The 25,990-nt window shown below is 39.9% G+C and overlaps 1 long non-coding RNA gene across 1 annotated transcript in view; it reads right to left on the reverse strand.

Moving 5' to 3' along the window:
- Positions 1-1,564: 1,564 nt before the first annotated feature.
- LOC308064125 overlaps positions 1,565-25,990 on the reverse strand; it is a 42,744-nt gene continuing 18,318 nt past the window's right edge. The window contains exons 2-3 of the long non-coding RNA XR_013928214.1: positions 5,440-25,124; positions 1,565-1,578 (exon numbers count right to left, since the gene is read on the reverse strand). This is a non-coding gene — a long non-coding RNA (uncharacterized lncRNA). The remainder of the gene's footprint in view (positions 1,579-5,439; positions 25,125-25,990) is intronic.

The raw sequence follows: 25,990 nt of genomic DNA on the forward strand, positions 1-25,990 counted from the left end.
TCTAGGAGATTTCAAACATTCAGCATTAACTGCAGTATTGGGAGAATCTTCAGCAAAATTTATAACTCCTATGCAGAAAATTTGTCCATGACATCTCTGGAGACTTTAGAAAAGCTTAAGGGGCAAAAAGATTGCCATCTGGCAGCAGCTACCTGTCTGAGTACTCTTCAGGGTGATGCCAGCTTGAGGAGGGAAAAGAGAGGGCTGCATGTTTGTGAGAGGAGAGAACTTGGGCAGAGGCCAGATCTTCTCCACCAGTTCTCAGCCAAGGAGAGTGTATTTATGGACCATAACCTTGAGTCTGTCTTGAACTCATCTCTTTGCTGTAACGTTGGAGGAGAGAATCTGCTGTGCTGGTTCTAGATCTTGAATGAGGATTCTGAATTTCTGAAGAGTAAATTCCTTCCATAGTTTTGGACTTATATAGCATGGAAGATTTGGGCTCCAAACCTTATTGTGTTACACTGGTGTCCGTATAAACCAGGTAGGAATTACATTACATAACACATACTGCTGTTACATCAGAAAGGCAGTGTATTAATCTTTTTTAAAATAGATTTTTTTACTGAAAAATGATTTAAGGTAAAAGGCATTTTGCAGAAGAGGATCAGTATTTGCAGAACTTAAAATGTAAACAAAAGCAAAACAAACAGACTTCAGGTATCCAGGCCCCCAGAACATAGGTTGGCTCCAGCAACCGTACTGTAATATTATTTTTTTTCCCCCTGTGTATTGAAGTTCACAGTGAGAAAGAAGCTGTGTCTTTTCTTGGCCTTGTTTGAGGTAATATTAACCTTTGCCAGTTAGGCTTCTTCACTTTGGGTGGGCTGAGATCCACTAAAGTTAGCCATGCTAATTTTCATTAAATTTCTTTCCAGTTCTCTTCAACTTATTCTGTTTTCAATTAAAACTCTTAGTTATTTCATTAAAATGAGTAATCAGAAGTTGGTTGTGCCATTTAAAACCACCATTGCTGACTCTGGCCATGTAATCTACTATTAAGCACCAATAAGTCCACTGGAACAGATAAAGTTATGCTGGTACCGGTGTTTAATAAGACCAAAGTTGGGGTTTATGAAGTGTGTTTTATAAAAATACAGAAGACTGAGCTCTTTGAAAGACATATTGTTACACTTCTGCAGCTTACTTCACTGCAGATCTTCAAAGGTTGCTCTTCCAGGTAAAAATAAAATAAAAAATGAATGCTTACTTTCATCAAATTTGTGTTACCAGAATGGCTATGGAATCACTGTTTAAAAGCATATATGAATTCAACTGATGAAAATCAGTGTGACTTTACTGAATTTCTATTTCTAACAGTAAAAGAATTGTTTACCATCCTCCTTTGGAAAAGAGTTTTCATTCTGGTCCACGCATATCTTTTCCCATCCCATAATGCTTTAATGCCATGTTTATTGAGATGCATCAGAGAGAAAATACCTTCCAAATTTGTATCTGATTGACACAGTCATTCCACTATATTGTATTCTGACTGTATTCTCTGTATGGTGCTATTACTAATCAGAAATGAATAAAGCTGGATTTGAGATATGTCCCTTAATGCTGGATGAAGGTGACCTTTGTGCGGCGAATGAAGAGACGGGACGCAGCTTGATGCAAGCAAATGTCAATTTATTGTACAGAAGCACGAGGTTTTATAGACTTTCAGAAGCTGCGTGTTTTAAACAGATTGGTTCTTGAAGCTAAGCCTTGCATACTAGGCAATCCCTGATTGGTGGTTAACTACCATCAATTAACTGCAAGGTGTTATCTTTCCTTGGCGCCATCCGTCTCCCACTCCCCTGTGCTCTGTAAACATGCCTCATCATGTTAATTGTTGTCTAGACAAGCTCGAGCACATTCCCCTCAGCTAACTGATTGCCATGCATGGTCCTAGTTTGCAGACCGCTCCTGCATCTCCCCCTTCCTGTTGCACAAAAAGAACCTTTGAAACCGAACGAGTAAAAACAAGGTATAAGTAATAGAACAAATAAAAAAGCAACTAAGACATATTGTCAGTGTCAAAATAACCCACTGTCTCTGTTCCGTACAATTTTACAATTTCCCCTTTTTGTTTTTGAACAGCTAGTACCAGGTTTGCCATGTTCTGCAGGGCCCTTGCAAACATGACAGCAACCAAGGTAATAGCAAACAACCAATACTGCCAATTGAGTGAATGGATGCCAAAAAGGCTGAAATTTTCTCAGATTTTGATAACATGTTGCTGCAATGGGGCGCCTAAAATCCACGCAGCGCATACCATCAAAATCCTCACAGCCATATCCTTGAACCAACAACAAAAAGCAGTGGCAATTTTGACTCACATTCTTAACTGCCTACCAAACAAGGTGATTTAACTCTTTAATGCTTTCCCTGCTGTTACTCCGGATAAGAGAAGAACCACTGCAATACGTTCCCATCGTAGCCTCCTACTACATTAGCATCTACAAAAAGACAATTATCGACACTCAAAGTGTAAACAATATCATCTTCTTTTGGATTAACATTATACATAGGTGGAAAGGCCCACCAAACAAGAACTGGTTCAGTCAAAAAGTTCGAAACATAGCATGCCTTCTCTGAACATACCTCTGGGGTCATTCCCTTCATTCCCTCTCTTTTTTACGCAGAGAAACACTTTTACCATAACAGAGAAGCCCCTATTTACATCTCTGAGCCCGGACACAAACCGCAGCTGTATGCTCCACCAGGCTCAGGGCAGAAATCATTCATGTAGTTACATAGCTATAAATCTCTACAAGCATGCAGACACCTATGAAACACTAGATAACCATGTTTATCTTTCCTATTCTCCTTCACAATACCTAGCTGTTCTCTCATCTCGTTAGGTCAAATATTCTCCAGTTTCCTCTCCTGTATATCTCCTCAGACATTCTCTATCCTCCCCTTTTTTGCTTAATTGCAAAGAGGCAAAGGGTGTGTGTAGGCTGGGTGACCATGACCTGCTTTATGTTACAATCAACTAAACACTGAATACAGGGAAAAAAAAGCATGGGAGACATAAGGCAAACATCAATAAGGTGGTTAAAGATAATTATAATAAATCCTGTAATACTTTTGAGTCATGGCCCAAAGTTTCCCAGCCGTGAGAAGAGACCAAAGGCACCCCGTCCCTGGCTCTGTTGCACATCTTTGTTTTAAGGCTTTTGAGTTTTGTATACTTTTGTAAATTAATTCACAGTGGTCACTCAGATTCACGTAACACATCCTATCAAAGTCTTCACACTTGTGTCCCTGTGCTAATAATAAAAATCAATAGCAACTCGGTTCTGTAGCAACATATGATGGACAGAATTAACATCTGTTAATAAGCCAGAAAAAAAAAAAAAACGAACAGTATTTGTAGTATTACTTTGTTTAGCAAGCTAGCAGCCTAATTTACTAAGCAAGTTAAGAGCGTGTACTATTCTTACAGAAGAGATTAGCGAAGCAAAAATCTGTTATGCTGCATTCTAGAACTCAGCCTGAGAATTACAGTCTGCTGTGAGTTCTGCGTTACAATCATTTGACACATGTTGGGGTTGCGATTGTGAAAGTCGCCCATTTACAATTTTCATTGGCATTATCACAGCTAGTTGTTTTAAAAGCAACCCTTGAGCTTCTGATGTTCGACTTGTTGCAAAATATTCTGAATCCAATCAATCAAGTTAGTATTAAAGTTAGCGACTCTCTAGGACCCTGCAAGACTGTGGCAAGACTCCCCATCCTGACTGCCTTAATAGCCATCTCATTCATTTGCAAACGGTTGTCCCTGGGATACCTTGCCTGAGTCACAGAATCGGCACAGTTAATTGCTCCAGCTAACTGCTCATAGTTAACAGCAATTCCCCGATTAAGGTTTTCAATCAAGGCCACTACACATAGCTCACAAAAATCAGATAACCACATCATATACTGTATCAGTTAGTACCATACAAAGCAATAACTTCCAATCATGCAGTGTGAGCGTATAAGGCTCTGCCATCACTTCAAGAAGGGACATAGCAAATGTATTATGAATCCTCCCTTCCCGCACTGCTTTGCTTAACTCTTTAACAGCCTCGTATTGCACAGGCTGCCACTCTGCAGGTTGATTTGTCTGACAAAATACTGAACATGCCATAGCGACTCCCAAAACCCATCACTGAAGTGTTTCCCACTTGCATTCCTGCCACCAATCCCTCAGACTCCCTTTCACCCTCCCCAAAAATACAATCAATGCATCAGGAGAGACAAGGGGGTGGGGGAAAGGTCTAGCTCCTTTTCCAGATCTGTAGGACCTGGATCAAAAGGTTTATCAGTGTCAATGGAATCACTGTCCAAGTTGTCCTGTTCCCGTGCTTGCTCCTGTGCTGTGAGGGTCGCTGCAATCAGTGACAGAAGCTCTGGGGGCAGAGGAGGCGTGGACAGAATCGCCATCGTTGACGGTGTCTTGAGAAGAGTCGTGCTGTCGGTGGAATTTACAGCTTCCTCTGGTTTAGCACCGTTAGTAGAATTAGTCCACACTTGGCAAAGAGTAGTCAGAATTTGCCACCAAGATGCTAAATGCATTCCCGACACGGAGTTCCCCTCCGCGGCAGCATCATACAATTGGCTGCTGTATGTACACACTTTCATTCTTTCAAAGTCTCTAAAGTTTCTTGGCTGCTCACCTGTCTCGATGAATACAGGTGTTATCCTCGGGGTTTAGGTTGTCCGCCTGGTCCAGACAGCCAGACGATCGTTCAGCCAAGCCGTCTCCTCCGGAACGCAGCCCTCTTCCACGAGCTGTCTTTTTTATCGACCAGTTCCGTCCTTATTCTTCCAAGGCTTCGGAACACCACCATAGGGGTCACCATTTGAGGAAACTGAGGCACGGACTCCCTGATCTGACTAGAAGACCCTTCATGAGTCCATATACGTCTCTTTCTGGGGACGAAGCCTGATTCCCCATTACGGATTTCCCACAGCTCACCTCTCAACTCCGGAGGGATTTCAGGCTGGCTCCTGCTTCCTTTCAGCAGATCATTCAAAGTTCTGTGGGATTCGCTGCATGTCGCTCAGATAGGCGATTCGAGAGCCCTTCACGTCAGATCCTTAAACGCATCACGTCGGGGTCACCAATTTGCGGCGAATGAAGAGACGGGACGCAGCTTGATGCAAGCAAATGTCAATTTATTGTACAGAAGCACGAGGTTTTATAGACTTTCAGAAGCTGCGCGTTTTAAACTAATTGGTTCTTGAAGCTAAGCCTTGCATACTAGGCAATCCCTGATTGGTGGTTAACTACCATCAATTAACTGCAAGGTGTTATCTTTCCTTGGCGCCATCCGTCTCCCACTCCCCTGTGCTCTGTAAACATGCCTCATCATGTTAATTGTTGTCTAGACAAGCTCGAGCACATTCCCCTCAGCTAACTGATTGCCATGCATGGTCCTAGTTTGCAGACTGCTCCTGCACCTTTGTATACAAGTACTTCCTTAACTTATAGCTATGATACCAGTATTCCTAGCAAAACAAGTGGGAAGAGTGAAAAACAGTGAAAATAATTTTTTAAAATGTTTTAAAATTTCCTTACTATCTTTGGAAAAAAGAATAGAATACCTCTTTTAAATTTTTCCCCATTTTCAACTAATGTTTAAATGCAAAAAAAGACAAAATTAGTTTAATTTTACCCTAGTAAGTTAAAATGTTTACCTGAGAAGACAAAATGCTGAACTTAAATGTCTAAATGACACTACCTGTAGCTGTTACAAGACAAGAAAACCTAAATTTAGCATGAAATAAATTAACACTTAAACTGTCTGATGCAGAAGGACTAGGCTGTCCAGCTCCAAACCACATGGTTTTATTCTGGTGCTTCTCATTGGCCATCTGTTCTTTGTTGTCTGTCCCAATTCCACCATCTGTCCCAAAAATTACACAGCATGATGACCTCATCTATGAAACTGCAAGAAGGCAATAGCTCTGTCAATCAAACCTAGTAAACAACCACCACTTCTTTCCTAGTTCTCTTTGTCCCCAGTGCTGGAAGCAAGGAATGCAGATTAATGCCCCAGATTTTTGTTCCACTTCTGCCTCTCTTTAAGCTCATCTAGCATTTTCACATGGGGATAGGAAGAAAAAAAAAAAAAAAAAGAAAAGAAAAGAAAAGAAAAAGAAAGAAAGAAGAGACTGAGAAAACCAGCTGATGGAATTGGCAAAAGAAATAACATTACAGAGGATACCTACAACTTGCAGAGAAAAAAAAAAATTCCTGATCACTCAAGCGACAAACTTCTAACTTTGTTAATTTTTTTATGTTGAGTTCAGAAGAAAATGCCAATGCCTTTATTGGATAAATTTTAGGTAGTTCACACTAGATGGGATGAATTCTACTCTCAAAATATATAAGAAAAGACTTGTTCCTTTATCCTGTGGACTTGCATATGGCAAAACACCATATAGATGCTCTGCACCTGAGCTCCATTCTTCCCTCCTGTACAACTAGTTTATCTTCTTTCTTGTTTGGCTGAGCCATTCAACATACACCTGGCACCTGTATGCAGGCCAAGGGACATCTTGATTATGTCAGGGCTGCAGGCAGGTGGTGGGGTCCTGGCCCCAGGTGAAGATAACTACAAGGGATGTGAGAAATCACTGGAGGCAGCATAGCTGGAATTGCTGGACCTGACTGACAACAATGCATGAACCTGACAAAGGTTACAGATAGCACTGTGAAGGGCGGTTGGATTTCACAGATGTTTAAGAGAGAGTTGCTTAAGAACTGGTTGGATTTCACAGGTAATTAAAGGAGAAAATTAGGGATTTTGGCGAATACAGTCACACAAAGCCAGGAGTATTGGGGTAACCATACCAGAAACAGCATATAAAGCCAGGAATACCTAGGTAATGGTATCAAAGCCACCAAATTTGGTTACAGAGGCAGCAAAACTGGGACTAAGGCAGAAGAAGTAATTATATTTTTTTTAGTCTTGAGAGGATGGAGATGACAAAAGCAGGGACAAGAGTAGGGAAAAGTGAGGTCAAGAAACTGGAAAAGGTATGCAAAGGTATGCAAGTGGTGTAATCAGGGCTGCCTGGGGGGTACCTTTTGGTCACCATGACCTTTAGCAGGACAACAAACCAAACCTGTTTCTGACCATGCCACATGTGTTGAATGAAATTCCTTGAACAGGAGGACTGGGAGACCAGTGGTGCCTTCCTTGCCACCAGAGAAACACCTGGGATGAATGGATCAGGCATCCCAGTATCACTGTGCCAGTGCATGCTTCAGGAGCAACAGCATTGGTATCATCCTGTGTCCTAGCAGACAGCACAAATCTTTGCACCCTGGACTGTCAGGACCTCCTCTTTTCATCAAGTTTTTTTTCCTAAGGACTATGCTACTACTTTGTCAGTTTGCTGTCTCTCAAATTTATTTTATTACTGCTTGCAATCACTAAACTGCAGAAAAACGCTTGCTTAACTCTTGAGTTATAATGATGCTTTGATATTCTCTTGTTTGTATTTAAAGTATTTGTGGGTGAATATGAATATCAAAGTCAAAAATACCTATACCTTAACTTTAGTGTTGTGGTGAGGTCTTAAGATTGAAGAAACCTATTGCTTTACTTGTGGAAGCCAAACAAAATTTACTGTTTTTCCTATCAGCGATGTGAAGATAGTAAAAAGGTACTTCTTGGTTTCTGACTTCCGTGAGAGAAGGAGCACAGTGCCTCAGAGGGTTATGTACAGAGGGATGCTCCTGCCAAGCAGCAATGCATCTGGGGCTGGTCATCAAAACCGGCTGAAACATCACACCTCGTAGGGCATAGGTGTTTGAGGTCAGCAGCTCATTAGACATTTCTGTACACTTGGAAACCAGATGTTGCAGTCCCTTGTTTGAGGGTAAATGCTTAACTGAGCAGGGCTCTCCTGTTACATGGAAGAAATAGCACCATCCATAGCTGGGCAGTCATCCTGAAAGGGAAGATTTTGGGTTCTCTGCCTCCTCAGACTGAAACATTCATACCTCACCTCCCGCAGTGAACTGAGCACCACGCGCATGTTGGATGCCTGGAAGGAGAGTAAGCAAGAAAAGGCCTGACTTTGCCACCGAAATGTGAGGGCTCTAAGGAAGAAGAGGGTGTTCTTAGTGCAGTTGAAGCAGATTACATGAGACAGCTCTTGGATAGAAAAACACAAGGTCCGTAGAGGAGCTTTCAGTAGCCACTTGGCTGGAAGAATAGCACTTTACATGCGATTCAGAGTAGTTTGAATGAATGATGCATACTCCCAGGGGATCTAAAGGATTACATCCTCTGGGAATCTGGCAGATCAGCCTGATCACCCCCTGGCTGAGGCTGAGCCCATCTACACTTGCACAGATGCTGATGAGTGACTCCTGCCCAGAGGAAGAAGTCCAGAAGTCAGATGGGTTTTATTTAGTTGTCTTTCTGCTTTAGTCCAAGTACTTTGTAAGTGACCCTATTTGGTAAGAATAGGGTGATTCCCTTTGGTGGGAGAGTCAGCATCGATTTTGTGCCGGTGCTGCCTCATTCACAAGCGTTGTATGGCATGCTTAACATGTGTTTGTAATAGGACTGTCGCCTTGTATTATTACAACTATAGGAAGCCCAGTATCTCACTGGTGCTAAGGAGAAAAAGAAAAATATATGATCTTTACAGGCTGTATTACAGAAGCTGAGTACACTACATATTATTTCATGTTTCAGAGACCTTCACCCAAAAGTATGTTACTAGAAGAGACATAAAGATTCCCAAAAGGAAGCCTCAGAGATTTATTCTTAAGGCACACTTTCCGAAAATTATGTAAAAGGCATCAGAACAGCGTACTGCTTTGCATGTTGCTGCCCATGGGGCACGTGGCAGATACTTTCCTTTTCCTTGTTTATGTGCAGTTCGTACAGTTACTGATTTTGTACCCCATCCTTATTATCTTGTGTGGTAGAATAAAAAAAATTGCACAGTAAATCTTCTCTTTCAGAGGTACTTAGGATCATTTATGATACTTCTGACCAGAAAGACTTACGGTTACTGGCCACTTTTTACTGTCTAGACCTTGCTATAAAATTACACACTGGTGGGTTAGCACTTTCTACATAAGCATAAATAATTACATTTTTCTCATTTTAGAATTGTTTTTCTCACTGCTTTTGTAAGACTTATGAACTTAGAAAGCCAAAGTTACCATCTTTAAACTGTTTTAAGAAGTACTGAAATCTCTTTCTAGATGTGACAACTGACCAGGAAGTCTATAAACCATGTGTGCCTCATTTAGGGAAGGTTTTCTCCACTTACGTGATACTCCTTCTAACATCTTGAACCCTGTGAGCCACAGAAGAAAATAAGAAACTCCTACATTTATATTAATATTAAAAGATTTTTTCGAATGGTGTCTCTCTGAAAATGTGCTTGTCTTGGACATCCAGTATTACAGCAGGACTTGCAACATAAAAAATGATCTACTCAGAAAGTAATGTCTCGTCTCTTTCCTCATAACTGCTAAATAAATTCTGTGTTTTTCTACTAGGAATTAATGCATGTTTGCTCCCTTTTATCTGCACAAAGAAGACTTTTCTTTTATGATTTTATTTACTCATCTGTATGCTAATTCCAAATGTAATATAATAAGTGCTTTAAAAAGTTTTAAATAATGTTTACTTAATTTGCATTTTTTTCCCACAGAAATAATGTTAGAACTTCACAAAAATGTTATACATTTTTCCCACCAGAAAGTTCAGCACCATTGTTTTTCTGTATGTGTGCATTTACATGTATTGTTTTCTTTTTTTTAATTTTGTTTACAAGCAGTGATTTTGCTTATACTGTCATTCTCCGCTAATGAGAATTTGGTTTTCTTAAACAAATGAAGCTTACAGTACAGCCAGGACTTCACATGCAAATATAACATTAAAAATTCATTTATTGTGTGTGTTTACAAATGTTAAATTAACTGAGAAATATGTCAAGCAGCTGAAAGACAATGAATATAGCTTCAGAGAGTTCATTAGATATTCCAAAACATTTGGAACAAAATTACTAAAACTCAGTTAATATATTTCCACTGGCTGGGTTTCCCTCTTTCCATTTGTTTACACAGCAGAGAAGGGAAGGGGAACACGTGTGAGTGCCAAGTCCATGATAGAAAGTATCACTGCACACCTCAGAGCTTCAGTTTTCTGTGTGTGCAAATGGGTGATTGTTAAAGCACTTACAGATCTGCTGGTCAAAAGTGCTAAATACAGAGGCAAGTATAATGTTTAAGTATTCAAACCCCTTTTGGTTTAGCTGTATAAGGCAATCCAAACAAAAAGTCTCTAGCAGACTCTTGTAGAGACCTACAGAAATTATTTTTAAGCGGGCAAAGTGCATTTGAACTTCACACATGCAAAGTAGAAGGGCCCTAAATGTATGGTTTTAAGCAACTCTATTCTAACTCAGGATATCTGTGTCAGATGGGTAAAAGAATATGCTAAATACCTAAATAAGGCTTCCTGGAACCAGGGACCTGGAAGGCTTTGTGAAGAGGAAGGCTTTGGTCATAGCAAAGCGTTTTCTCCACTATGTCTTACTAGGGCATAGTGTTACAGGGAAAGATGTGTTGTGAGGAACTGGGTCAATAGGTACAGGTATGGTGCGTTTCAACCTATATTGTCATATGTATTTGTGCCTTATAAACATTATATATATGTATAAATAATGGGTTTGTTCAGACTAGTTTTGATAGGATGAGAGCGTAGTCTTCAAGGTTGCTGGCAAGCCTTAGGAAGCATGGAGGAGATGCACAGACTTTGCTAGACTGGATGGATGCAGAACAGTACAGAGGTGTCAGGTGTGTGAACAGGAAGGCAGCAGCAGGGAAAACTTCCCAGAGCTTATTCTCTTCTATTTTGGCTGAGACCAAGTAGGTAATTGGGAAGTGTGGGAAAGGAGAGGTACCTTAGCTTTGGCCTTTGCATGACCGAGGAAAGGTGATGCTATGGGCAGGCTGGTGATTTTATTTTTCTCCTTGAGCTGGGATACTAGATTCAGTGTTAGTAAGAAGGAATAAAAGTGCCTGAATGTTACAGCTATGTCAGGAATTAAAAAAAAAAATATCGCTAAATTCAAAGAGGAAAGAAATGACTTATTGGAAAAGTGAAATGAGTGTCTGTGCTGCATAAGAATGGGATGGATTTTGCTGACTTTAGTGGTCTCAGATGTAGGTGTCTGTGATCACCCCATGGTCAAGTGACGGTGATGTCTCTCCAGAAAGCAATTAATTTTATTTTAAACTTATGTTTTCAAAGGGGATCAATCATACTGTGATCAATCATCCCTTTGTGATGATTATAGAAGGAATCCAGATGAGTAACTTATCCGAATGCCTTTCTTTTGGATAGTGGATATTCATAGAGGTGAATCCAGCCTTTGAGACCATGAGGGGAGAAGGTGTACATAATAAGTCTCTTGGAGGCTGGATCAATGTTCAGACCTACTTTTGAAGGAAAGCATCACTTCTACTGGCTGCAAAGGTGTTTTATAAAGGAAGTCTGCTTTCTTTGTTGCTCAAATAGGGAAAGTGGGTCACCTTTTTGGTCCATAGACCAGTAAGAATCTTTCTTTCAATGCTCAAAAAGCCCATCGATCCAAACGAAACAAAAAAAACCCACAATACCCCAACAAAACCCCCCAAACTCCCCTTTTATTTTCCATATCCACTAATCAAAACTGAGATATAAAAATCATTGACATTAAGGAGGGAGCAGAATGAGCACTGTCGCAAGCTATGTAATTTATTGCTGATCCATGCATTTTACTCGAGATGTAGCTTTCTTTGTCATCTTTATTGGTATTTGGGAAAAAAACCCAAACAACCATGTGTTTATAAATGGCATATTTATTTAATACATCTAGCAATTTGAGCTTTCTGCCAAAGAAGTATAAAATTGACAGTGGCAAAAGCTCTCAAAAAAAAATATCCCAAAGATGTGAATGATAGTGAATGCTAACATTATTCAGCAAAGAGCTATATTTATTTTCACTCCATTTTAACAATGATAAAGTTTATAAAAAATAAGTAAAAATTAAAGCTTATTTAGGAATTAAGTACTTGGTTGATCAGTGGCATGATGAAGGAACAACAGGCTTTTGTTGAAAACATTAGGTGTAGAGCTTCTAAGTAGGACAGAGTGAGTTCCTGATCTTGTGGAAGGAGTTTCCTCCTTTTTTTAATCAACTTGCAAAAGTAAGTAGCATTTTAAGTTTATTAGTGATACCGCCTGAAGCACGACAACAGAATGAAGACCTCTTTCTCTGCTGGAATGGAAAGTGGATTTTAGTTGCCTTTGTTTTTTTTTAATTTTTAGAAATATTCATTTTTTTCCCCACATTCCACCTAGAAAGAAGAGAAATCCAGTAGATAACTGGTATACTTCAAAGAGTGTAATGAATTTGATTGATAATGGGCATGATGTGAAGAATTAATAAAGCGATAGTCTGTTGGCATGTGTGGGAACAGAGTAAATGACCCTTAATCGCTTGAAAACAAAGAGCTAGAAGGAAGAAGGAAATGAGTGGAGCCCAACCTTTTGCTGCAAGTTTACTATAGCAGTTGCTAGCAGGTCATACAAGACAGCAAAAACTGGAGGTGGCCTTGGGTCTGTTTAGTTGACACTGGTATATTCTGTCGAAGTCCTTTCACATGTGGTGCCATACCACCTTCCTGGAGACAATGCAATACAGGTTTCTCCTGCTGTCTTCACATTACTGTGCATCGTAGTTTTGATTTTAGATCCTCTGGAGTTATTCACGTGAAGACTTGGGAGGATGCTGAACATCTGTCTTCAAAATGACTTGTGAAAATAGAAAGCTGCAATGTACAGTGTCATGGCACAAATGCTGTATGCCTATCTTTCTGCAAAATTTGTTACTTCATGGAACAGTACTGTTGGTCACTTTTATCATTTTTAACACACTGACTGTGAACAGTTTTTCCCACTAGTTGCCCAGCCCTGGCTTTTGCAGCAAGAGGGAACTGTGCTACCCAATAAAGAAGATGGGGAGGAAACAACTCAAAAAAATACTGGATTGGCTATGTCAGTGACTGGAGTGGATGTCATGGCTTGGACAAAATAGCTCTAGTCACAGGCACAAACACTTTAGCAATTACAGCATGCGAGTATAATGCTCAGCCTTCACTGGGAAGGGAAAATCAAAGGGCATAAAATTCAGTGAATAAATCCAGGCGTTGATACGTAATCTTGTTAACTGTAGGCAAAATATGAGTGCCAGACAACAATGGCATGACACTAGAGGGATTTTGTTCAAAATGAATCTTATTTCATCTATTCTTAGCTAATTTGATATACAGCGTTCTTGTCTGAGTAATCAGAAGTATTTTGGAACTTGCATTGTTCCTTTCTTATCAGAGTAAGAATTGGTTTTGTGAAAAGCCACAGCTTGCCAAGTGACTCGTATCTGATTGTTTCTTTCTTTGATTTTAGGCAAGGAAAATGAACAAAAATCTCTCAAGATATTTACATTTCAGGGAGATTAGATGCTCCCATCTAATAAATTATGAGCTGTAATTTGGCTGTGCTTGTTTAAATGATAAATTACTTTCTTCTGGCTACAACTTACATATTGAAAATAAATTTTCTTCACTATTAACATAAAAATATAATAAATCATACCAAAGATCCTTCAGAAATCTTTTTAAATATCATTAAGCATTATTTAGACACTCTCAAGTATCATTAATAATAATCACCGTCGGAGTCTTGTGTCTTAAAATGCTGATCACATATTAGTGCTGAGCTCAGTTTGCTCTCACAGAGTAAGTTCTTGGCACCATTTGGCTTCCCTTTGTATTCCCTGGACTGTACAGGGTGAGTTTGCTGCCCCAAAAATTTCCCTTATGATCCCTTTAGATCACTGCAGGGCTGTGGCTCAAACTGTATGGGAGCAGGGAGCCATAGGTGGATTTTTGAATCTGTCTCTCTGTTCTTCTGCCTCAAGCATATCTTGTGAAGGAAAGAAAACAATCCATCCCAGCATTTGATCTGTTGTCAGACCACAATTGTTTCTCTTTTCATAGAAGGCAGAATGAATGCACCTGGAGATGTAAAAATGGGCTGTATTTCAGTCCTTTTGTGCCTTGCAGAAAATGCAAGGAATTTTTATTATGTTTGGAGACCATTCAAAGTTTAAATGGTATCTCCCAATCTAAGATTACCTTAAAAGACAGTAGCAGGTTACACATAAAGCTCTTGAATGTGTTTTATTAATTGCAGAAATAGCCTGTAAAAGGCGAGCCCTTTATTTGGGAGATCCCCCTTTTAATCTCCTAAGAGTCTTTGAAGAATTCTGATTTTTACTTAAATCAGTTTGCTTTTCTAGACTTAAAATATTTCCTTTTTCTCTGCTACTTGTGTGCATATGTATGCTTATGCATATGTCACAAACCACGTACTGCTGATATTTCTTGTCTGTTTAGAAAGCGGTGGTGATAGGCAGCAGGATGCAGAACTAAAGGTTTTGCCCCAAGTTTTCTACAGAATAGAAAATATTTTTCATGTCTGCAGTAGTGCTGAATGTGGTGGTGGAGAATAAAGTGGTCCTTCAGTTTTGCCCCATAACTTATCTTCAGCAGTCTGAGAAACCACAGTAAGGCATCTGTCACAATGACACTTCAGTTAGCTGGAACATTTTATTCCACTCCCACATTTTGTGTTTTCAGAGGAGCGTAGCATAAAAACTATGACTTGAAAACAGTCAGGAAATTTGTTAGTGACATCTTCACTCCCCTCCCACCCCCATAGTTATTTAATTAGACAATGAAGAGATTCAAAGCAATTAGAAGGAATCCTGAGAGGCAAGCCCAGGCCCTCAGTGCCCCAAAAGCAGCAGGTTGCATTAAGTTTGATTAAACCCACTTACAGTTACGTTGCAGCACACAAGCAGAACAGATTGAGCTTGCTACTGACACTTTGATTGCACTCTGTAGGATTTATGTTTAGGGAAAGCCTCAGTGTTTTGGCATATCTTATCTGTAGGGCACTGCAGGAATAAGTCCTGTGAAATGTAATCAAATGTTAATAGAAAATCCTTTGTGGTAGACATCTCCAATAGCGAGCTTTTTCTCTCCACCCCCTTCCCACTCTACAAGGCTGTTTATCTACACCTGACACTTGTAGCTACTCTGCGCAGTGTTTTGTGGAGGCAGTGACGTTAGGAAGACAGAGCCGTGCAGGCTTCCTGTAGACTCAACCTCTGCTGGGACTCTGCTCAAACCTCCTGGCAAGGCCAAGGCTGGGTCTCAAAGCATCCCCCCAGGATGAACCCCAGGAGAAAACCTCTGCACCAAGGTAGAAGAAATACAGAAAATAGACTCCAATATGCTGAAAAGGCATTGGACAGGAGGAGTCACTGACCAGGCTGCTTTCTTCACCTGTCCCAAAGCAGGTAGGTATTGATGAACACAGAAAGTGTTTTGGCCACAATTGGGTATATTCTTGATCCTGATTGTTTTTCTCATAGCCCGTAGTTACAGTAATTAAGTTTCTTACGTGGTGCTGTGTGTTAAGTGGCACTGAATGCTGGGCCCATACCAGGTGCGCTGGGAACCGGGCCCAAATGGAGATGAAGCAAAGCCTAACAGAATCCCAGCCTGGTGCTGGTCACCAGCTTCATCTCGAGAAACCATTAGGTGTCTCCAGTCCATGTTTGGCTGCCTGCACCCACAGCAAGGTGTCCCAGCCCACAGGGAAGGTCTTCACGCCATACCCTTCCCCTGGCCGTGCTACCTGTTGCAGCAAGAGGTAATGGCATGCAAAGTGACCTGCTCAGTGGAGAAACTGTCAACAAAGTTGTGTCACAGTGCCAAAAGAGCTGCTGCCTGGAGGACAATCTGGCAAAGTGGCCACAGCGTACAGCGGGGTGCCCTCGTTTTCCACCACAGTTCAGTTTTCAAGTGCTTTTTCCTCAGCTTCAGAGACAGTTGCTGGCTCTAGGTCGGCCATGTACACGTGGATGGAAAGGAGTCCTTCAGCCCCATGCCTGTGAACCATGTGGAGGTGCTCGCCGCAGCTCAGGCTTGCAGCTCCTGGCCCTTTGCAGGCAAAGGAAGAGACATTTACGGGGCAGGCTGCTGTCGGCCCCCGGGGAAGGGTGGCAGACCAAGAGCTAACGTCAGAAGGCTGGTTCAGCCAGGAAGCTGCCACTTGGTTCCAGGTGGGAATGGGAGCTCAGCAACGGGACTATTGCATAGGTGCAAATCTGAATTGCTGCATTACTGGATGGCCTTCTATAGCATAAAGGAAATCGTACCTTCTAACTAACAATGGGTAATTTTTTCTTTTATTTCCCAGTAGTAAAACAAACATAGATCATTGAGCGATTTGCTATTTCACTGTCTATCCTGCTTTTTCCTAAGGGTGGAGGTAGAAGGATGAAATTTAGATTTTCGTTTTAAAACTGTATTAACTCAGATCTGCCTTCCAGTATCACATCTACATAGAACCACCCATTACACCCTTGCTTTCAGTGTTATTTTTTCTCCTTAGTAACCTCTACATGCAAAAATATTTTCTTATAATGAATTATGCAGAAAGAAGGTCATTGTGATAGACAGACTGAAATAAAATGGATAGGGCACAGAGTCTAGAAATTCCTGGCAAACTCAGATGCTCGTTAAAATAAAAAAATCCAGCTTTTGAATGTAAACAAATTAGACATGTTATACATTTTTTCAATATTTTTCTTAAGTTTATGGTAATTTACTTAATCTAGGAAACACTGTAAACTGCTGGAAACAACCAAACAGTCAATAAACATTATAGTTATTTCTGGCTTTCCAAAGCAAAAAATGAAAAATTGATGCCTTATTCACTTCCAGGTGGAACAATTTAAGCCATCTTTGCCCTGTATCTCTGATTTATCATGTTTAGACTAACCCTTTGCTCAGCTCACATAGGACATGAGCACTGCCTAGTCTTCCCTTGGTAGCATGACACTGAAATATTATTAGCTAATTAAGACTGCTTTTCCCTGGTAGCAAGCACCTCTAACTTGTTTTAAAGACATATGCTTTTGTTGTGCTGATGGAGAAGCTAGCAGTGTTTGAGTCGACATCTGAGAAAAACACAAGGGGAAAAAAACTTAAAATTTACATCTCAGTACAACTTTTTATTCTTTACGTAATTTGGGCTGAGCTGAGGTTGTCTGCTCACAAGAGGCCTGGTACTGGGAATAGCAGGACTGTTATTATAGGCAGAATTCAAACACATTGGCAGAATCTGTGGGAAAGTTTGTCCATTTTAGTCCTGGTTCTACGGGAGAGCAAAACATTCCTCGGGTAGTTAGTGTGCTGGCCCAGAGCCTGAAAAAGTAACTAAAACCTTCTTTTTTCTCTATCTTTCATACTGAAAACTGACAGAAAGATTAATAAGACAGTTTACTTACAGGAGACTTTTACCCCTTCAATTACAAACTGGTTGAGGTTACCAGCCTGGTTTCAAGTGAGGGACAGGGGAAAGTGCGTGACGTATCTAAAGGGTACATAACATCCTACATAACATCTTTCTTGAAGGGTGTAATCCTCTGCAGCATGTTTCTCCTTTCCAGAAAAAAAACCACATTATTGCATTTGCATTAACTGGAGTTTGCCTGCCATTTTGTAAGATACTGACTCCAGGACTATGGCATATAAACATAAAGGTTGCTACCATCTTTCAAGGATGTGCAATATTTTTTAATGTATCTTTTTCCCTGTATGATGAATAACATATCATCAATTCTGACTTAAGAATGACTTTCTTTTAAAATGCTTGTCCTCACTTCTGGAAATTGAAAGAAGAATTGAAGTAAAGAACAATTAAACCTTACCTCTTCAAACTATCCTTGCACTGTTTACTTTTTTCCTTCAAAAATTTCAAGGTTGCTAGAATAACTCTAAGTAGTACCTATTTTGGTAACAGAGAGTCTGACTAAGATCTGCTTCTTTGCTTCCAAATTCTCAAGGATTATCAAATTGTGGCTAGGGAAAAAGACCAAATTTTCACTTTTTTAGGATAAGAAGAGAGGTCATTGGGTTATAAATTGTTCTACACTTTTAAAAACATGCTTTTATACAAAACCACATTTTTTTAAAATAAAAGATAGAAAAATATTTAATTTTTATATTAACTAAAACTTAAGAGTACACATACTAGTCATCAGTAATGTCTTCCTCTTGCAACACCTTTTTTCTTCCTTTATAGACTTTCACTTTTCACTTCACAAGCCTTCACAATTGACCCCACCTCAGAAGCAGATGTGAGTAGTGACACTGGGAATTCAGAGCCCGGAGCTAGGGTTGTTACAGTGATCACGAGGCTAGAATTAGAATGAGACAAAATTCATCTTCAGTTAGTCTTCATCAATATCTCCAGAATGCTGAATTCTCTAATTAGTCCACCACTTTGTTTTCTTCAAACTCAAGGTCTTTTCAGGCATGTGAGAAAAACAACATTCATAAACAGTTATCTTTTTGTTCAATTTTCCTTTATTTTTGTCAGTATAAAGAACCGCCTCCAGTAATTTTCATGTAGAGGAGGATTTTTGTGCCACACACACTCTTTAAAATGTGGCATTATAAAATTAAGGTGCAGCATCTTGAGCAGTTCACAAAAGAAAATTCTCATCCAGTGAGAAATTAAGTTATTTCCTCCTTTATTTAATCCTGAGTTAAAGCAAACCAAATGTCTTAAAGTCCTTGAGGAATGAAGACTTGGGAAACATTAAAATGTTTTGACAGCATTTTATGATTATGTTGACATAACATAATATAAAATTATCAGCTATAGTAAGTACTCATTTTACTATATGATGTCAAAATAAATGTCATAAAACCATCTGATGAAAATTGAAGAAAAAAATTTAGCTATATCTAAACAAAATATTTTGATGCTGCCAAAATGTAAATAAAAGTTGAAAAGATTTTTACACTTGCAGAAAAATGCCTTAAAAATTAACACATTCCCTTGAGATGTTTTTGTTTTGACAGGTATTGAATTTTCTGGTCTAAAACTCATCTGTCAAAATGTTTTCACTCTGTCTGACTGACACCATATTTGTAGCCAAATTTCTGTCTCAGGCTGACCTTCCACATTGAGTAACTCTGTGCCTCACTGCCTCACCTACTGGGGCAGGTCTGATTTAAAGTCAGTCTGAACTGAGAGTCACATTTTTGTCAAATTAGCTAGTGCACATGACACAGTTTTTGTGCTAGCGTTAGGCTGTTGGAGGACAGAGAATACTTAATCTTATTTAAAGCCTGTCAGGACAACATTATTGCTACAGGATGTTTTTTGACAGAGTTCAACTCCATGAGTGTGCGTTTTGGTGGGACCTCTCAGCACTTTGCATCTTGAAGTGATTGTGTTTCTGATCTGGTACTAATAGCCACAAAGAAGGAGTTTATGGAGCATGGCCAACGGCCAGTGCAAGCTGACATTCATTACGATGGGGAGAAGCTACACGGCCGTGGCAAACATTGAAATGTCTCTTGGAAAAACAGTGCTTGAACAGATTTTGCACAGAGCAGAAATTTTAAACTGTTTATACACTGTACTTTATAGACTTTTTTCCCAGAATCATTTAGGTTTGTTGCTTGAGGTTCAGAAGACCAGAAAGAAAGAGGTTAACCTTGTTTCCCATAAGAAAAAAACCATCTAGTTCCCTGTAAAAGTGGTTGGAAGAGAGTGGGGATGTGCTCAGTTTTCCATGTATCCTCACTCAGTTCCCGGTATTCCTACCTTTAGGGTCTCCTAAAGAGGTCAGCTGGACTCGCAACCCATTCCCTTTGATTTTATTCCTCACTGGTCATTGAGGAGAGACCCCGTAATTCATACCACACAACCATCTGACTATAACACTTACCTGCAAAATGGGATATTCTAGAAAGTTGGCTAATGGGAGCCAACAAATAGGAAGGAATAACCATTCTTATTTTTTTGTTTAGCATGCATAAGTGCATTTGAGTTAGTTCATCTCGTCCAAGGCTTTAGCTGCGCTCTTCTCTCAAGACTTCATGGCAAATCATGAGTGTGATTTTTTTTTTTTTTTCCCATCATTGCACACTTCAGGAGAATTTCAGTGATTCATGAAGAAATTGTGGGTTGCAGATGAGGGTGATTCAGCATTTATTACTTTTAAACTCTTCCAGTTTTAATTTGAACTACAGAGAAAAGAGGGAGAGAGTAAAGAAAGGGTCCTAAACCAAACATTTGTTGCCAGTATCTGTACTGTGTTAGTTCCACAGCCTTGTTCTTGGAAGTACTGGTAGAAAACCAGCCTTCTAAAAACACGGGCCCTGCTCATTTAGTATGGCACACAGACAGATGGCTAAAAGGGACAAGACATTTGGGGCAGGAATAAAACCTAACATGAAGATGCCAAGTTCATGGCACATTGCCTTTTCACTTTGGGGCAATATTTTTTTCTCTTTATTGAACAGCCGGGCTCTTGGCAACTTTATATCACCCTAATACATGATATGATGAGGAAAGAGGTGTTACACCCTCACACCTGTATCCCAATCAGCTCAGAGCATTCTGGCTTTCATTTTCTTTTGCACAAAACTTTTTCGGCTTTTCTGAAGCAACTCCTGATTTATGTTGCTGTAAGTAAAATTATGACCAGAAGGCATGGCATGTGCTCTTATACTCTTGTATTTTATGGTTAACAAAAGCTTTTGGCATAACTTCATTTAAAAACTTGCCAATTAATGCTGTAGAGAAACAGATATGGTTTCCCCACATAAAATAGCTGAAGAATACAGCATCTGCTGGAGTCACATTATTTATTTTCCATATTTACTTGATACTTTTTAAGGGTGACCATTATGATGAATTTGTTCCACCTGAAAATACATAAATAAACCTCTTGTTCTTTTTTGGTTAATTCTCCTTTAGTGAATTCTAGATTTTATTTTAGTTTTTTAGATGTGCATGTGTTGCTGCATTTAATGAAATTTCTCCCTGTCTGATCCTGTAATTCTCTTTTCTTCTCCTAATGATGGTATGTGCTTGTGCAAATTCTGCATTGCCTGCAAAGATTTTGCTGGTGATAGCATTACGCTCAGTCACACTTGGAAGGTCCTGGGGTAATACAAAGCCTTTCAGAGATGGAAGAGGACCTTCCAGTATGCTCTTCTGCTTGTGTATTTTAAAGCTGATCTATATAGGAAGAAGGGTTTAGGTGCATTGTCCTACTCTTTTTTCACCACTTCGGTATACTTGTTTCTGGTGGGTCTGGTAATGAGGGATATTCATGCTGGGCAGCAATTCCTGTAACCAGGACAGGTTCACGTGAGGGACTGAAACTCCTTATTCTTTCCCAGCCAAAGCATGTGCCTAGGACAAACATGGTTGCAGCTTTGTCTGTCGTTTACTCATGGACTCCATCCTGAGGAATCACCTCTGCTCTGTCTGAATGCAGTTGGTTCTGCTATGGGTTTTGGTATAATCACAGGCAGATAATGAGCTGTGCCTAGTGACTCGAGGCGCTGATGTGCAGAAGGCTGCTGCTTTACAAACTTGCAAAGGAAAGAAGGGAACTTTCGCCAAGTTCTCTGGGATCTTGTGCTTCGGGACAGGTCTGTGCACTTGTGTTAGCACACCTGTTCAGTGGGAAGATTGCCTCCTCCAGGGCAAGTGTTTCAGAGCTGCCAGGTAGGAGTGGAGGGGGAGCAGGCTGCCCTGTTGACACTGGGGTGGGTTCTGCAGTTTCAGTTCACTAACTTAAGGGCAGCTTACCTTCAGTGTCATAGTGACTGAAACCCTGCTCTGCACTTCGGTAAGGACTACAAAGTAGTCCAACAGATACGTCTATGTAATTTTTCTGATTTATTTTGACAGTAGAAGTTATTATTGTTGTCTTCGTATTGTTGTCTACATCACTCCAAAGGGCCATGGGAGGGGCACAGCCACTACCGAGGTAGCAGGAAGGCATGGAAGCACTTAGCATCACTTTTTTAAAGTGCTGATGTATTCTGGACATGGTACACATGCATGCTCAACCACTGATGTTATTAACTTCTATTTTTTCCTTTCAATAGCTTCAACTTAGTCTGGATTTAATATATAAGTAAAAAGGTAACTTTCTTGCCTGCCAAAAAATCAGTCTTAGCTAGGTTTTTTAAGGAGAGCCTTTGGCTTTTCTGTCTCATGTCTCAGCATTAGTAAATGGAAAGTAACTGAAACTAACACAACTCTCCTAAAGGGATGTGAGAGGTGAGAGTCCTGTTTACACTCCCAGAGCGTACTGTCTCCCAACATCAAACAGATTAACACAGTAAAATCTTCAGTAACTAAGGCAAGGTTCCTATACCTTCAACGTAAACAGAAAACAGAATCACTTATCTAACCACAACGGTGGTGCTAAAAACCTAAGAAAAGTTCTCAAGACAGTACCACAAGTTAATGTAATACATGTGTGGTATATGTCTATTGCTGCACTTTCCAAGCTGGGTCAGTGGATTATTTACTGTACACACACTCATGAAAACAACACCATGGACACTGTGCCAGACATCCTAACACCAGGATATAAGATTGTTTTCTTAAAGGCAAAGAACTGCAACACACATAAAACTTCCCACTGATATAGTGGATTTTTTAAAAAAAAAATTTTTTGGTGGCTTGTTGCTGTCATTGAGCTGAGTAGTTCATTTCATAAATCAGATGGTAAACCAGTGGGAAATGGAAGTTAAAGTGCAGAAAGTACAATCTATGCGGACCAGATACCTACATCTCCATAGTTAGCTGATAGCGTGGGCAGGTTGGGTTTTATATTGTTTCTGGATTGACCATTCACTCCTGATGAAGGGGAATTTTTTTTTTTCAGACTTAACAAAGCCTGAACAAGTGTAAGTTTTACCTCTTTTACTGCATGTAATACAAATGTTTAGACTGAGTGCTAATAAAGGCTCCCAGCACTTTATTTTCTAAAGCCTTGTTTCAAGCAATAACTGTTCATTTTGCTGGCGGTCACTGGGATGCCCTGTAGTTAAAATCATTAAGAGACTCTGCCTAGGCAAAAGGGCCTTTAGCAATCCCCAAATCACAACATCTGTATGCGTTTGTTACAGCTGTGTGTGAGACTGACTGGCCAGCGTGGCCCTGATTTTAATTTTGTGAAGAGACTAGCAAAATTCGTATTTGACGTTAATGGAGGAAGCTCATCTCTAATGATGGGAACACATGAACAAACCACATTATGACAATGGAAGTATAGCTGAGACCAGTGGAAACAGAGACGAGAAGCAACCATAATGAAAGGCAATTGCTTACATGTGTGTTTATGTTGTTTGTATACTTATACAAATAAAAGCACATGTTTTGTTACACACTTTCTGCCTTTGACAGCTGGTTTTGCCTTAGTTGACTCAGTCTGGTCTTTGCTTTTTAAACTGGATTTGCTCAAGAAAGTCATAACCAGTTACAATATTAATAATTATTATCATATAATACCAGTAATTCCTACAGTTATAACATTTTTCATGTTTAATAAATGTGCAATGGGTCTCATACAGATGTGATGGGACATTATGGAGCTATAGCTATGGAGCTGAGCTGGAAGTCAGGGCAGGATGCCCTGAGTCTGACCAAATGAAAATCTGAACGTACCTTGCTGTACCTGAAAATATGTTTCTAAAGGGCTTTGGTGAGAAATGCTTTCCAAGATCTCAGCATTTATTGAATAAATTGCTTATTACAGTTTCTTTTTATTACAGTTGAAAGTAGAAGGTGGTAGCAGAAATATGAAGAACAGAAGTGTCTTTTCAGATTTACTTTCATTGTAATTTCAGCTGAATTGGCCTTTCAAAATGTATACAGCCACTCAGTAGGAAAATAACCGCTGCAGGAATGATGCCAACAGTTTTCAACTGTACAGTTAAACCAAAGTAACATCGGGAAGTCTGTGATTAGTACGTTCCAGTCTGAACTGTGGTTAACAACCCCTGAAAAAAGATCAGACTCATCTGTCACTGGCCTGCAAGCAATAGCCTTTCCCAAATCCCAGTGCAGAAAAAGAAAATATGTTCCCAAGGGACTTGAGAGAAAAATCAGGATAGTGACCGAAGAGATTTAGAAAGCTTTCTGTTGCCTGGGACAAAACAACAAACCCTTTGGCAATCTTAAAGGGGGACTTAGAAAAACACCCCCTTGATACCTTGATACAAAAAAAGAGGAAAACTAATCACTCTCTCTTTCTGAAGACAAACAAACCTTAGAAATATCAAGCGAGTCTCTTAGCAAGACTATAAAGATTTCAATTAAAAAAATGTAGCATGTGGGAACGGATGATTATTTAAAGGAAATGTATAACTTTACAAATTGATACATCTGATTATAACACAGATGGAAATAAATCTCAGGGGTCTGTTTGTTTGTTTAGTTGTTTTTTTAACGTGAAACATCACTTCAGGGAACAGAGACATGGAAAACGGATCATCCCAAATGACAGAGATGATCTTTTTGGAAATTTTGCTGCTGCCAAATGAGAAAAAAGAAAGATAAGACAGAGATCATGCTGAGATGACACTTATTCTTTGGAGAAGAAAGCTTTGATGACTTATGATGCTACAGGGCCAGTTGGTTAAGTTCAATGATTACTGGCCTCCGTGACACAACGTTTGGCAGGATTTATCAAATTATCTGTGAGGTAGTCGAGAGATAGGCAAGACAGTCTTCACTGAACCTAGATTTTTATATGGAATTTCAGCTTATGAAACATGATAAATAGAAGAGATTACTCGTAGAACCATAGAATCATAGAATGGTTTGGGTTGGAAGGGACCTCAAAGATCACCCAGCTCCAACCCCCTGCCATGGGCAGGGACACCTTCCGCCAGACCAGGTTGCTCCAAGCCCCATCCAGCCTGGCCCTGAGCACTCCCAGGGATGGGGCACCCACAGCTGCTCTGGGCAGCCTGTGCCAGTGCTTCACTACTCTCATAGTGAATAATTAAGAGCAGTCATTTTAAAATATGAGTTGCTACATAAATAATTGGAAGGAAAGAAGCTAAATTATAAATGCCAGGGGAAGTTGTGGTAGCAGTCTTACCATTTGTTGAACCCATCCTTTTGAGAGTGCTATTTGTCCAAGAGATATGCCTGCAAGAAACAGACAAGCAATAAGTTATGTCAAAAGGGAAGACAGTAGAAAATTACTTTCCTTCATGATGATTAAACCCCCACTTTTGAAATTTTTCAATTAAAAACAGGTTTTCGTAGTTTTTCCACACATCCAAAACAAATTATTTCTTTTCTTCCATAAGTCTAATCTTTTCCCCCAGAAAATACCAGTTCTCACAGACATGCATTTTTCCACTAGTTTTGATTTAATTTGAAAATATTGTTTGTAGATGAAGATGATGTATTATGCCGAAGAACAACTAAACATGTACATGTGTGAGTAAGTATACCAAAAGTTATTTTATTTTTTATGTTCTCTGTCATCTCTTTTAATTTCTTCTTTCCTTCACTCTTTTGGCTGATACTGTCATATAGGTCCTTCAAACGCTATTGCATCCACTCTGTCACTGGTTCCAGCTCTCACGTAATAAGTTCCAAATGCAGGCAGGCAGTAACCCTCCTCAGTCTGCAAGGTGGTCCAGAGTGTCCCTGACTCATGGTGCTGGATGTCCCTGTCCTGCACCACAGGTCTGAGGCTGAGGCTGGGGACAGCCCTGGGCAGAGCTGGACTAGGGGCTTCATTTCCCAGGCTGGTTTCTTTGGTTTCCCCTGCCTGCTGCTGTGCTTCAGGGCCCTTTGGCGTGTGTATGTGCAGGTGAGCCCTTATCACATATATTACAATACACTGCAGCTCGTATGCAGCAAAATGCAAAGTTAAACCAGTAACGGTGAAAGAAATAATCTTTAATTTATCAAAATATTTTATTCCACAAAGAAATAGCACTCGGTGTTGCTGTTTAGCTCTGGATTAAGCTAGTTTTCTGTTTTCTCCAGAACAAAAATTG

Source organism: Falco punctatus (assembly GCF_963210335.1).
Source record: "Falco punctatus genome assembly, chromosome: 5".
Lineage (NCBI taxonomy): Eukaryota > Metazoa > Chordata > Aves > Falconiformes > Falconidae > Falco > Falco punctatus.